This window comes from Ursus americanus, chromosome 6 (genome assembly GCF_024610735.1).
Source record: "Ursus americanus isolate L20-20 chromosome 6, mUrsAme1.1.p, whole genome shotgun sequence".
Lineage (NCBI taxonomy): Eukaryota > Metazoa > Chordata > Mammalia > Carnivora > Ursidae > Ursus > Ursus americanus.
In genome coordinates, this window is record NC_142132.1 from 50,287,947 (window position 1) to 50,303,102 (window position 15,156).

Below are 15,156 nucleotides of genomic sequence, written 5' to 3' on the forward strand. Positions count from 1 at the left end.
TGAGATTGAGCCCCCACCATCAGACTCTGCACTCAGTGGGGAGTCTGCCTGGGATTCTCTCTCTCCCTCTGCACCCCCTTTCTAAACTAAATAAATAAATCTTTTTTAAAAAATGGATGGACTGATTCTAAAATTCATATGGAATTCCAGGTGAGCAGGAACAGCCAAAACAATACTGAAAAAGAACAGAGTAGGAAGACTCATACTTCCTGACTTCAAAACTTGTCACAAAGCAACAGGAGTCAAGGTAGTGTGGTACTGACACAAAGATATGTAGATCAATAACCTAGAATTGAGAGTAAATAAATACCCATATATCTGTGGTCAACTTTTTTTTTTTTTTAAACGTAGGCTCAACACTGAGCATGGAAACGAATGCAGGGCTTGAACTCACAACCCTGAGATCATGACCTGAGCCGAAACCAAGAGTCGGATGCTTAACTGACTGAGCCACCCAGGCACCCCGACACTTATCCTTAAAAGATAAATTATCATTTAAGAAATCATTTCAGTCTTATTGGGAATTCAGGTATACAATTTTTGGTTGGTATAACTTTTTAAAACCCTTTAAATCTACTTCTCTTCTTTCATTGTTACTTTTAATACTATTATAACTAATCAGCCATTAGTCTAATTTCTTCTAACTATAGCAGTTGTGACCCACAAAAATTTTTCTTTCTAGAACTTTAAAGATCTTCTCCTTGTCCTTGGCATTCCACAATTTGACTATAATGTATCTTTGTATGGACTTGTTTTTATTTATCCTGTTTGGGATTCACTGGAATTCTTTAATTTGAGGATTCACTGAGGTTTTTTTTATTATTTTTTTTACAAATATTTTGCTTATTTCAATGAAGCTGATACAATGTCCATTTAAAACCCATATCCCAGGCTAAAAAGTACAGATAAAATTAAAAAGAGCAGTGTTCTGTTGAATACACTTCTGCATGAATAACTTTATTAACTGCTAATGAAAATTAGAACTTTTCTCAATCTACTGACAAGACTTTTCTTTTACCTTGAAATGCTTTCTCTTCAGTGAAGACATCTTTGGAATTAGTCATTACTCTCACCATCTCTGTCATCTCGACTCCAGCCTGATATTTCTCATCTTTTGGTCCAGACCCTCAAATTTTATAAGTACCTTCAAGTTAAGGAAAGGTCATTTTTTCACAGTTCAGTTCTCTGAAAAACTTTCATCTCCCACTGGAAGTCATAGTCCAGGAATGAAGCAATAACATACCAGAACTTCAGGGCCAACGAGAAAGTCATTATGGACACTTGCATTGGTCAATCTTACTTATCACAAGCCTGAAAATGCAATCCTGGAAAAGGCAGCCTCTCTGTGCACACATGTAATTTTTTAAAAAGGAGAGGGCAAGGGGGCGCCTGGGTGGCTCAGTCGTTAAGCGTCTGCCTTCAGCTCAGGTCATGATCCCAGGGTTCTGGGATCAAGCCCCGCACCAGGCTCCTCCGTTGGGAGCCTGCTTCTTCCTCTCCCACTCCCCCTGCTTGTGTTCCCTCTCTCGCTGGTTGTCTCTCTGTGTGTCAAATAAATAAATAAAATCTTAAAAAAAAAAAAAAGGCAATATGAAGGGGGCTGAGGTTTGACCACCAAAAACCAGCACAACGAAAACAAGTGATAATGAATAACAGGCCTGAGAATTCAAATTACCAGATGTTTTAAGGAGATGGGGTGCCAGTTTTCAAATCCGTACTGAATACCATATTACAAAAGAACTATTTTTAAAAATAAAAAAGGATTGAGGGTAAAGAAAAAAAAATAAAAAGAATAACTAAATCACTGCATGACCCCCTTTTTAATCCTGATAAAGTTCAATCACATCTCTTCCTCCATTCCCGGTTTTTTGCAGTGTGATTATCAGCAGTTCTCTGACCTTCAAAGAGAAACCTGAGTGCATTCATTGGCACTCCCTGTCTTTGACAGTACGATTCTTTGAGTTTCTGGAGACGTGTCGTCATTTTCACTTGGAAGTGAATCTCACTGCTATCCTGTCCAATGACTTTGAGTTTGATGTATTCTCCTTCCTTCTTATCCCCCAGGTCCTCAGTGGAAGGTTTTGCTTCCTGGTCAAACATAGTGATGGTGGCTTCACCCACGGTCTCTGCATGGTAGTGGGCTCGGGGAGGCAGAACCTCACTCCAGGGTTTACAAATCCGCCTCTCTTCCGCACAGCATAACACCATGGCTGGAGGGACTTCCGGGCCACCTCACTCCCCCAGGATTCATGTTTTCTTAATAAACATAGAAAATTCTCAGCTACTATCTCTTTGAACATTGCCTCTCTCCCATTATCCCTATAATTGCTTTCCAAAAAGCTGACTAGACATATCTTAGAGCTTTTCATTCCATCTTCCATGTCTCTTAACCTCTTTTCCATTTCCATTTTTCTTTCTGTGCTGAATGATGTGTGGTATTTTCAGGTCTGTCTTCCAGTGTACTAATTCCCTCTCCAGCTGTGTCTGGTCTATTTAACTGATCCATTGAGTTTTTCATTTCAAATGTGATACACTTAAATTTCTAGAGCCTCTTTTTTTCAAACCTGCCTGGTTTTTTGAATCCCTTGCTTCTTTCTTGTGCCACAGAAGCTCAGGGTGTGGAAGCTGTCAGCTGCCCAGCGAGGTAAGTGCCCCTAGGGAGCGCAGCAGCCCCAGCAACCACTTTCTTTTCTGGGCTGACATTTCCAACTTGTTCCTGGCCTCTCAAAAATCCCGTATTTTCTTACAGGCTCTTTTGTTTACTAAAGGGAATTTCAAAACATATTTCCCAGCATCATTAGATATTTTGTAGCTGACATATTTGTAAGCCTTTAGTCCTCATACAGATTTTAAATCCCTTTGTTCCTTTTCCAACACCCATGTTTTCAGAAAACAACTATTAAGAACCTACTGTATGCCAAGCACCATGCTGGGGATTCAGAGGAGAACAAGGAAGAGACCGTCCCTGCCCTCAGGGTTGCTTATGGTCTAGAGAGAAGCCAAATACTTAACCAGACATCTGCACCCCACCGTTAATCAGCGTGCTCTGATGGGGGAGGCCTTAGAAAAGAAGACCGTGCCAAGATACGCGGAGGCCAGAAATACTCTAATAATCAAGTTGATTCTCTTTAAGTAAATATTCAACACTTATTTAAGGGACTGGAAATACCTTACAAAGCAAAATCCAAGCTCTATTCCTGCATTGGAAGGCGTTAGGGAAGCTGTCTATTATTATCAAAGCACATGTTGTTACTGGAACATGCGTCTTTCGGGGAAAGGATCTAGCCCCACCCCAACCCCAACTTACTTAGAAAATCATTTCCTCCAACCACATTCCTCTTGGAAAGATGGTCTCATAATTTTTCCATCTCCTTACATGTCTACTGGTGTTTCTATTGCTTCCCCAGCCATCCCTTAATTCTGGTGTTCTGAGAACTACTGCTGTATAACGTATCACTCTAAACAGTGGCTCAAAACAACCCTATGGTATAGAGGGTTGAATTATGTCCCCAACAAAGATATGTTGAAGTCCTAACCTTCAGAATATGATGTTATTTGAGAAATAGAGTCATTGCACATGTAATCAGTTAAGATGAGGTCGTACTGAGGTAAGGTGGGCCCCTAATCAAATACGACCAGTGTCCGTATAGAAAGAGGGAAATCTGGACCAGAGACATGGGGAGAACCCAACGCAGAGATGGAGGCAGAGATTGGAGAGATGTATCTGCAAGCCAAGGAATGCCAAGCATTGCCTACAATCACCAGAGCTAGGAGAGAGGCAGGGAACAGATTCTTCCTCAGAGCCCTGGGAAGGAACCAACCCTGCCAACACCTTGATTTTGGACTCTAGCCTCCAGAACTATGAGAGTATAAGTTTCTGGTTTTTTACCTAGTCTGTGGTCATTTGTAACCTAGGCAGTCCTGGGAAACTCACACGTGATCATTTATTCTGCTCCTGAATCAGGAGGCTGTCTGGACTCCAGGCAGTTCCCACTCGGGGTCAAGCATGCGTTGGTGGCTGGGGTTGTGGCCATCTCAAGCACTGGCATCTGGGCTGGGAAGACTCAAACAGCTGGGGCTGGATGCGCTGGGGCCCCTCGGGCATTTGTGTCACCTGGCCGCCTCGGAGAGACGGACACAAGCTCAGGCACACGCCCTCCCACCCCCCAGGCCTCTGCTCTCCAGTGGAGGCCGACCAAAGGTTTGTCCAAGGTCGCGTCCCCCGCCTCTCCAATCCTGCCTCTGCCCTCAGAGCAGCAACCAAGACCGTCAGAGCAGCGCATGCCCGGCAGGAGCACCCATTCAGCTGAGCATCTGCTGCAGGTCGGTACTGCACCCTCGGTCCTCGCCAACCTCCCTACAAGGGAGTGTTCTAGACTACTCCATCACAGGATGAAGCAGCTGAAGCTGCAGGAGGAGGGAACATTCTAGTCTGTGCCTGAGTTGAGACTCATCGTCATGTTTGTCTGAACATTTATCTCTAAAACCTAGACCCTTCTCTTCTCCCTTCCTCCTGCCTTCCTCCTACTCTCCCTCTCCCTCTCTCACCCTGTTCTTCCCCACCTCTATCTGTCTATTTTTGTGTCTCTAGGCTCCTTCTCTCTCTCTTTGCTGTAACCCCCCACAAGTGTCCAGGACTGGTTAGAAGCTAGAATTATCTCCAAAATGGGTTCAACCTTCTCTTCAGTCTTTGGTACCAGATTTTGGCCACACTCATTAGGGAAACTTCAGGAAGGAATGAACGGTGGCTACCTGCCACCTTCTTCCCCCCACCCCACAAGGGACCTTTCCCAGGTCTCTAAGCTGAGACCCAGGCGGGATGGATGGGGGAGGGAATGACCAAAGACCAGAATGGTAAGGGAGGGGGATTATTCCCAGGGGTCAGACTACAATAGGATACATATGCCAGAGGAGACAGGAATTAAACTCTTATCAATAATCAAAATTCCTCCAACTTGAAACCTCCAGCCCAAAAGAATGCTGCCACTTGCCAGCTACGTGACTGTCGTTGTATCACTTAACCTCTCTGAGCTAGTAGTAATCCCTAATTTGGAGAATTGTTACTATGATTTAGTGTTGATTTGTTTGGAATGCCTTGGACAGCAAATAACAGAAAAGTCAACCAAAACTTCTTGAGCAATGAAGATACTCAATTCTTTCACACACTGAGATTCTAGAGGTAGGTGTTTTCAGGTTTTATGCAATAATTGAGAACGCCATTAAAAATTAGTTTCTTTCTATATTTCTGTTCACCATCCTTATTACCCTGCTGTTTTCATTTCATGTTGTTTCCTCATGGTTCAAAGATAGCTGCTGCAGCTCCAGACATCACGTACCACATTTAAAAAGTGGGGTTGGGGGAGGGGGGTTATTAATAATAAACACCCGTTCAGGCACTGGACTCTATTGCAGATGATCTAAGGATCCCACCTTGAGAAATTCTGACCTGCAGCATGATCTCCTAATGTGAAACTCATCGTCATCTCAAGTTCAGAGAAAAGGTGATGCCCCAGTGGTAGGTAAGGCTCCATGCACATGTGGGGATAGGTATGGGCAGGAGAAGCCTTCTTAGCATCTCAAGTCATATCACAGACCTTCAGAGCTGGAAGGGACCAGAGAGAGCCTCCCCCAACCCCAAACATACAAATGAGGAAACCGAGGCCCAGGGCACAGAAGTGATTTCCTCATTGTCACACAGCAGAGCCAGGGTCAAGGCCAAGGATTCCTGGCTCTGAGCCCCTCTTAGCCCTCTGGGGGAAGCCTCAGAAGGGAGGGCTTGGAGCAGGAAATGCAGGGTGTCTTAGGTGGGTTCCCCAGGAGCAGAGCCTGAATCAGGGACCCCTATTCAGATGGTTTCCTGGGAGAGGCTCTGAGAAAGGGAGTGAGGGGAAGCAGCAGAGGGAAAGGGTAAAAGCTAAGTCAGAATGTGGTCTCAGCGGGGGTCTAGCCGCAGTCTAGTCCCACTGAGGGCTCTGCAGCCTGAGCGACCTCACAGAGTTGGTCCTACCTTGAGGCGTGGCGTGGCCTGTTGTACTGCATCGGCCAGTCACTGGCCGCAGTCCGCCCAGCTTGCGTGCGGCCTTCTTGGGGTGGGGTGGGGGCTCGTCTGCCGGAAAGTTGCTTCCAGGGAAGGGGCAGCTGGGAGCCATTAGCAGCAACGCTGCAGCACCTGGGGGATGAGCCCGCCAGCCGGCCCGAAGGAACACAAGCAGCTCTCCTCCCCAGAGCCCTAAGTCATCCCTGGCATTCCCAGCCACAGGGCACAGCGTGCGACAGAACGGGCACACCCCCTCTGCTGCCTCAGTTTCCATGTGCATAAGACGGGCATGCGGGACCGAGGGACTGCTAGACTCCTTGCTAGCTCTTCCTTCCCAGCTTCTTTGATTCCACTTCCACCCACCCCAAAGTTCCAACCGGGCAGCCCAGGCACTGGAAGGACCAGTGAGACCAAAGTAGGGCCTCCACCGAATCGGGCTTAAACCCCATGAGGCGGGCAGAGCCAACAGTTTCTTGGCATCTGTACGTCTCCAGCCTGCTGAGCGGGCCTGGGGAGTCAGTATTTCTTGAAATGTAAGTACCGAGACCACACTGGGTTGTCAGTAAATTCATTATCCCATTACGCAGGCCTGAATTATTCAGCGCTCTTGAGGCCGCCTCAGGAACGTGCCCGAGCACAGTCGATGCCGGCATTAGTGGGATGGATGGAGTCAGGCCCGGGGCAGGGTTGGTGCCAGGATGACGGATCTGGGCCCAGAGAGGCTGCCAGTGCTTGAAGGCACAAGGGAGTGTCTAGCGAGCAGGACCTGGGCCCCGGGTGTTTCTGGGGCCTAGGAAGGGGATAATGCACATATCCACTGTCCGCACACACCCCCACCCCAGGAAATTGGCAGAGTGTGTCCTCGGAGCCCTATCTGTTCCACAGGGCCCAGGGACAGAAGGTCCAGGCTTCATCTTTTTTTCTGGCTGTGTGACGTGGTCGCCTCTCAGAGCCTCAGTTTCTTTATCTGTAAAATGCAGCTAAATGTTCCCAGTACCCATTCTCCCTTTTAAGTTTAATGAACTGATTTCTCTCGGAGAATATAATGCTCTAAAAGAAAGACTATTTCTAAACTGAAGTGTGGCCATATGACTAAGTGCTGATCAAATAATGCAAGTAGGAGTATCCTGTGAAACTTTCAGGAAGTGTCCTTAAAGGAGGGAGGTGAGTCCTGTTTTGTCCCTTTCTTTCTCCTGAAAATTAGGGTGAAGATCGGATGGCTGGAGCTCAAGCAGCCATATTGCTCAATGAAGAGAAGCCACATGATGAGGATGGCAGCACAACAGGGTAGAAGCCTGAATCCCTGTTGGCCCTGGAGCCTCCTTACTAACTCCAAGTTGCACCTCTATAAAATAGAAATCAAATTCTCTCTTGGTTAAGTTGCTACCCTTTTGGATTTTTCTGTCACTCACCACAAAATCCAACCCTACCTTGTTGGGCAAGTCTCAGGGTGAAATAAGACATGATAGGAAAAGCAGCCACCTCCATAGGAATTTCCTGTAGGACACTTCAGTGATTAAGAATTGTAAGCCCTGGGCACCTGGGTGGCTCAGTTGGTTAATCATCTGCCTTCAGTTCAGTCATGATCCCAGGGTCCTGGGATCGAGTCCGACATCGGGCTCCCTGCTCAGCAGGGAGTCCACTTCTCCCTCTCCCTCTGTCCATCCTCCCTGCTCGTTCTCTCTCTCTCTCAAATAAATAAATAAAAATCTTCAAAAAAACAAAACAAAACCTGTAAGCCTTGAAATCTTAGGATCAAAGATCAAATCCCACCTCTACCACTTACAGGCTGTGCAACTTTGGGGAAGTTGCTTAACCTCTCTGTGCTTCAGCTTTCTCATCTGAAGATGGGGATAAAAAATTATACCTTGCCCCTCACAGGATTAATGTGCGGACTAAGTGAGTTAATATGATGTTACAAGAAATGGCCGGAACACAGTAAGTGCTATATAAGTATCAGCAGTTAGTATCCTATTTTTACACATCTAAAAGGGATTCCCTATGTAGCTCAGGGACCTGGGTTCCCACAGCATCTCCCAAAGCTTCATCTCAGCTTGGCTTTTCGCCTGCAGGAGACTGTGCTCTCAGGGCAGCAATGCCAACGGTGTTCCGAGCTTCGGCTGTGACATGAACAGCTTTGCTCTAAGGGAGAGGACCCGATCCGAGCCAACAGAAGCGGGTGGCAGAGACTGGGCTGCCGGTGTGGCCCCTAGAAGACGGACGCTCTCCAGGATGCAGATGAAGTTCTTAGGAAGACAGACAGAGAAAAGAGGCTCCCTTACTGGCTACGTACCCTGCACAGATGTCCCTCCTCTCTGGGTCTTCGGGGAGTGCGTTAAATCAGAGGTCACAGCTCAGGTGCCAGCAGGACGGAGACCAGTATGAAATGCAGGTGAAATGTGTTGGGTCTGAAGCAGTAGGGAGCGGTGGAGACCAGGGCAAGGGCACCAATCCACCGGGGGCAGACATGGCCCAATGCCAGTTAACCTGCCAGGCTGCAAAACGGGCCTACTGTTCTCGAACCTTCCGCCTTTTCAAAAGACATGGAAATCAAATCTGAATTCTTGTGAAGTTTTCTGATTGTTTAGTGTGGCTCCATTCAAACACACAAAACTCTGATAAAGGCACACACACTGTCCCCGGGCCAGCTTCAGGCCGCTAGATGTACACAAGCACAGAGAGGCGTCCTATGCCACCGTCTGAACCCTTGAGTCCCAGGCTGCCTCCCTGGAGTCCCCGGAGTGGGTGGGCTGACGCCGAGCACCGAGCAGAGGCTTTAACCCCACAAGTGTGGTCGTCCTCCTGTGCCCGTGCTGTCTGCGGGGCGCGTGCCTCCCCAGGCAGCCTTGGCCTCAACGCTCTTAAGCCACAGCTGCCGCAGGAGCCCCTCAGCCGCGCTGCTGAGCCAGGGGAGAAAAGCGCATGGCTGTTTTGGAAGCCTCGGCCGCTTGGGCCTGCTACCGGCACTTCTGCCGCAGAGACCTGACTGTGAGGCCGGGAAGAAGGCGCCTTCCCCAGCCCCACCTCCAGCTCACTGCACAAAATCTCCCAGCCTGTGCGGTCATCACCCACTGCCCCAGAAGCCGCTATGCCCCTTGCCCTGAGGCAAACACAGAGAATCCCCCTGGAGTGGGGAGTCCCCCAGGTTGTGGGCTGCGAGACCTTGGATGAGTCACTTCCCCTAAGAGTCACCTGTAGGGTGTGGGTGATCACGCCTACTTCACCAGGGATTGGGAGAGCTCAGTGATACGCCACAGGTCTGAGGGGGGGGATGGGGGAGTTGGGGCGGTGGCCAGTGCTGGTGTTTGTGCTCATCAGGATGGGAGGGACTGGACCAGCCACATGGGCGGATCGCCATCTCCTATGAGAAAGCTCACCCCTGAGGAAAATGAGGGCTCACTTTTGGAGGGCATGATTTTGAGGACAGTGGGGAATGTGACACTCTACACCGAAGAAAACGCAAACAGGGTTATCTAAACCACTCCTGTGAGTGCAGGCCACACTATTTGGAGGCCTGTATCAGGAATGCTTTTGAGCCTTACGTACAATATACAGTTAATTATGGCTTAAATACAACGGGTTCCATTTTCTCTTGGAACAAGGAGTCTGGAGGGAAACAGTTGCTGGCGCTGGTTCAGTGGTTAGATAATGTCTTCAGGGACCGACATCCCATCTTTCCTCTTGCCATCTTTACTGTTTCTTTGGGTTTTTTAAATCATTAATCTTATTGCCTCACAATCACAAGAGAGCTGCTATGGTTCCAAGCATTTCATCTTTACACAACCCCATTAACAGCTAAACAAGAGAAGGGAGGGAAAAGTCCTAGAAGCCCTGCTTTACCCCTGGCCAGAAATTCACCGCAGGTGAGGGTGAAAAAGCACGAATCTTCAAAAAAGGACTGCGTTGGTCCTGACAGCCTGAGACTAATTACAATTCATCCGCCAACGTTGGGCACATTGCCTGAACAAAACCAGGCTCCTGTCGGCAAGGCACAAGGAAGCAGAGGAGCTACAAGAGAGACCAGGCAGCCCATTAACAGTGTCACTGGAGGTGGGAGAATCAGTCCCACCGAAGAGTGCGTACCAGGCAGGACTCTTGACTGCGAACCTTACACGCTGCTCTGTGACAAACAGCAGATTTCACTTAGTTGCAAATAGTAAATTGCACCCTGTTGCAAACCGCTGGCTGGCAGGACCAGAGAATCAGGCTTGGGTGCTGTACGACCCGGTCCGCCGCAGCCAGAAGGCCCACCCGCTCCCCCCATGGGACAGTTCTAGCGAAAACACAGCTGCCAGCACAGCCCACCTCTGGGTCGAGGCTCCCCCGAACCACCCCAGCAGAACAGGCGCGGCCACCGCTCTCACACTTGCTTGCCAGGGATCCACTTCCTTCACGCGGCCCACGCACACTGCCCACACGGGCGCTCAAGTCTTGGGCAGCACCTCTGATCGGCGGAAGCTACATCCCATGCTGGCAGGGGCCTCTGGGAAGTGTGTGTGTTTGTCTTCTTTTTGGGAAGGAAGAACACACAATGTAGGCCAGTGTCTCAATGTGGAGAGGTAAGAGCTGCAAGGAGGCTCTCTGCCGGTTCTCGGAGGGCCCCATGAAGTCTTCACCATTTGAAGGCTCCTGAGGATCAGCCAAGGTGTCCCGCAGAAGCCATGACACCCAGGAGTCACCATGACCACTGTCCACCACGGCCACCCTGGCCATCCCCACTCAGACAAGGAGGAAAGAAACGGGTGACGCCATGAGACACACACCTAGGTCATCAGGGGCTACGGCAGGCAGAATTTTGCCCCACTACTGCCATGACCTCCACCATCGATGTGAATCCTGTGGTTCGTATCTTCAAGGGGGCTTCACAGATGTAACTAGGGTTACTAACCAGTTCACCTTAGAAGAGGGACATCGCTGTGGATTATCTGGGCAGGCCAGTGTAAGCACGTGAGCCCTGAAAAACAGAAGAGAAGGCAGAGTGACTTGAAGCCCCCAAAAGATCCAAGATGTCGTTGCAGGCCTTGCAGGTGGAGCAGCTTCCTGAGATGGGAGTGAAGTCCTCCAACAACTAGTGGGCTAAGGGAAGAGCCCAGAGACCCACAGCAGAACTACAGCCCCAGCGATACCGCGACCTTCGCCTGGTGACACCTCGAGCAGAGAATGCGGTCACACCTCGCCAGACCTCTGCCCCACGGGACTGTGAGATAGTAAATGGGGGCTGCTTTACGCCCCTCCATTTGTGGTAGCTCGGCACAGCAACAGAAACGTCAAGACAGAGGTATCACCCCCATTTTCTAGGTGCCAGACTCTGAACTCACATAGCCACAGAGTGGGGGGACTGATGACAGACCCCAAGGCCACCTGATTCTAGAGCCCATGCCATCGCGTGGCCACTCGGCCTGTCCAGGTAAGGGAGCAGGGGCACCGGAGACTGGGACCTCGCCCGCCCCCGCTCTGTAGCCTCTCAGCTCAGTGGAGGCACAAGCAGGCCGTGGCTCTCCAGCCTCCCAGCTCATCTGAAGAGCCCCAGAAGCCCCTAACTCGTGGTCTATCTGCATCCACCCACTCGGCCCAGAACACCCCCCAGAGTCCTTGGAGTCAGGCACCGCCCCCCGCCCCGAAGGCTTAGGTTAACAGGTGCCGTCCTCTCCCCCAGCTGGGGTCAGACTTCAGGCGGCAAGTTTCTGTGTGGGGAGGCCTACGGAAGCAAGACCTGGAGGGGCGCCTGGGTGGCACAGCGGTTAAGCATCTGCCTTCGGCTCAGGGCGTGATCCCGGCGTTACAGGATCGAGCCCCACATCAGGCTCCTCCGCTATGAGCCTGCTTCTTCCTCTCCCACTCCCCCTGCTTGTGTTCCCTCTCTCGCTGGCTGTCTCTATCTCTGTCGAATAAATAAATAAAATCTTTAAAAAAAATTAAAAAAAAAAAAAGTCCTGGAGAGAGGGTCAAAGGTGCTTCTGGGAGAGCCCACGGAGTGTAGGAAGGGGATGGAGGGCCCACAGGTAGGAAGAGGATTCCTGAGGTGGGGGCAGGGCAGAAGCGTCAGCCAGCCCCAACAGACTCCACTCCTATGTCTTAACTTCTCTCACCCATGCTCCCAGTCAGAGGAAACAGTGGTCCCTTGGGCACAGAGATCAAAGAGTTAGTCAGTTTGGCTGATGCAGGGCTAAAAAAAAAAAAGAAGAAAAAAAAAGTCTAATCCAAATGTTTAAAATTATGGTTTCATATTACCGGCCAGATTTCAACCTTTCTTGAGAAATCAGCAGCTCTGGCCACACTGCACCCATCTTCCCATATGGCGGCATAGGCCACAGCCAAGCAGCTGCCATGCCTGCGGATGGGGAGTGAGCTTTGGAGCGCCACAGTCGCCACTGCCCCCTACTGTCTCCCCTCACCTACCTGTGCGGCCGGTGAACACTTCCCCATTCTAATCCCTTAGGCCTCACTGGACTCTATGACCCTAGTCTTCTCCTCCTGCCCTCAGCAGCCCTGGGGGATCCTGGGGGAGAAGACCCGGCCTCTGCGATGTTAGCAGGAAGGAGAAGTAGAATTTGGGGGTACCAGGATAGAAATCCAGGGGCCTCTTCCAGACCCATTTTGTGGCCAGCTGTTTCCAATGGCCTGTTTTGGCTAAGAATTTGCCAGGGGTCATAGCCCTCCCTTCCTGGCATGGACCTAAAGGCATGAAGGGGCTCCCATGGTCTCTGCCCCCCTGAGCCTGAGGGTTCCTCCGCGCCTAGTGGGGCATTTGAGCTACATTTGACCAAAAAGGCAACTGAGAGAGGTAGAAATGGTCTTCCCCCTCCCCAGCTCCTCCTGCCCCTGGGGGAAGCTGCCCACATCCACAGGGCCCTTTGGGGAGGCCCAGCTCCCCCCTCCCCCACCCCCACAGGGCCACCTCTGAGGAAAAGAAACAGAACCGACAGTTTTCAGCCCCCTGGAAAAGGCGCTGTGGGATCCTGGGGCGACGCTTTGCTCCCTTCCTTGTGAGCGGAGACACTGGTGCTGCAGCACGAGAGACAAGAAATGAGTAGCAAACGGGGGAGGGAGGTGGAAAAATTAAATTTTGCGTGATCAGCAAGGTTTCAAACAATCGCTCGCCAACTGAAGTGGGTGCCACGTCTATAAGTCATTCTGTTTTATAGACCATTAGGATCTCCAGAGAGAACCTGCATGGAGACCACTGCTTTTTGTTGAAATTAAAATGTCAGAGAAAAAGAAATAGAACAAAACAGGGAATCTGCAATTAATTACCAGGCCATAAAAATTCAATAATCAGGAGGCAGAGCGGCCGCGGGCCCAGAGGTATCGGAGCCAGCGTAACAAGAATGGAATACATTAATCTTTTCAAATTAGTTTTTTAATCTGACGGGGATATATGGTGACATGCCTCCCCTCCCTGCCCGCCCCCACCCCCACCCCCTCTCCGGGGCTCTCGCCTGAAGCCGGGCTCGGGGAGGGAGGTTCGGGTGTGAGCTGGGGGCCGGCCCGAATCCGGACCCCCAGACAGGGGAGAAAGTGCTGGTCCGCGGCCCAAGCTGAGCCCAGGGTCCCCATGACCGCGGGCCTGGTGCAGGGAGCCCAGCAGAGCTGCCGGGAAAGCGCTGCTCGGGAGTCCGGCTCCCGCGGGGCCCGGGTGCACGGAGTCAGCGTGCAGAGGGGGCCTCTCTGAGCTTTGGTTTCCTCCTCTGGAAAATGGGAATCCTATCCCAGCCTCACAGGCAGGCTGGCTAGAACGCCGGGCGCTCAGTAGAAGGCCCCTCCGGTTACGGTGTTGACTGCACCGGCAGCTCAGGCAGCAAGGAGCCCGACGCAGCTCCAACGTACTATTCAGAGAGCAATTATTGAGCGTTTGCTGTGTGCTCAGCGCCGGGAGAGACCAGCAGCCTCAGCCCTTACTCTGGGGAATGAGACTTACAGGTCAGAGAAACATTTACTGGGCCACCCAGTGAGGAAGCAGGCGCTTCTCCTCGGAGCAGGGCGCCGGCCGGGAGGCGGGGAACTGGGAGGAGCTAGGACCGCGGCCTCTGGCCCACCCGGCGCACCCCAGCCCAACCCCGGACGGCAGGCTCCGCCCCGCGCCCCGGTCAGTCCCGCCCGTGTGTCTGACTCGAGACGTCGTCGGCTCCCGGAGACTCCGCCGGACTGGGCCTCCTCCGGCGGGCCTCCCAGCGTGGGTCAGTGCTGTGCTTCAGTTTCCGTCCAGCTCGCTCTGATCCTCAGCCTCAGCCGCGCCGCGGCCTCATACCGACCACCCCCAAACCTCGACAAACCTGTCTCCGGGCCTCGGAGTCTGGGGGCCTCGCGCGTGGCCTCCCCTGGGCAGCCCCGGGTGCACTGGTCTGGACACTAGATGGATTGTGGGAGCAGCCACGCCGGGGGAGGTGACCTTGAGCAGCAGTCGGATGACCGTCTGCCCTTTGGACTTTGACTCCTTTGCAGTGTAACAGTATAGCTCACTGAGGGCCAGCTCTGTGTAAGTCCTTCGCTTGGATTTTCTCATTTCATCCATTAATGCCCCGGGGGGAGGGGGCATTAATAACCCCATTTTGCAGAAGAGGAAATTGTGAAAGTGGAGTTGCCCCATTTTTGTGTGTGCTATGCTCCCCGAATGCAGCTTCTCTACGAATAGGCGCCAGCAGTTTCTTTCCCCTTCCGCACTTTGTGTCACAGTAAGTGTCCCACCAATGCTCACTGGATAGTGTCCCTGCGCAACAGCCCTGCGAGGGACCTCACCTACCCTTCCATCACTTTCCTTACCCAAATGTCTCCACTCCAACGCTGCCGTTTCTTGAGCACCTACTGTGTGCCAAGTTGTGGGATCTGGTGCCTTTTGCGGTAAGAATGTGGTTCCTGCTTTACACAAAGGAAACTGAGGCTGAGAACGATGGCCCCAAGAGCTCACACCCATATCTGGCTCCTTGTCTCAGGAACCTTGTCTCAGAGCCCCATCAACGAGACCAGTCTCAGGACTCCCACGCCCCACCTCTGGTTTTGTCCCCAAACCAGGTCCTTCGTTCCTTCAACCAGATACCCTTACTCACCTCCCCCCCAAAAGCCCCCCCTAATTCTCTCAGTCCCTCTCAGAGCTCCCTCTCATTTCTATCACGTTGTACTCA

The 15,156-nt window shown here is 51.1% G+C and overlaps 1 pseudogene across 1 annotated transcript; it reads right to left on the minus strand.

Moving 5' to 3' along the window:
- Positions 1–704: 704 nt before the first annotated feature.
- On the minus strand, positions 705–15,106 carry LOC123782869 (small ubiquitin-related modifier 1 pseudogene; annotated as a pseudogene). Its single transcript, XR_006777066.2, has 2 exons — positions 13,956–15,106; positions 705–10,991 (listed from the first exon to the last, which is right to left on the minus strand). The product of XR_006777066.2 is annotated as a small ubiquitin-related modifier 1 pseudogene (transcript).
- Positions 15,107–15,156: the final 50 nt, after the last annotated feature.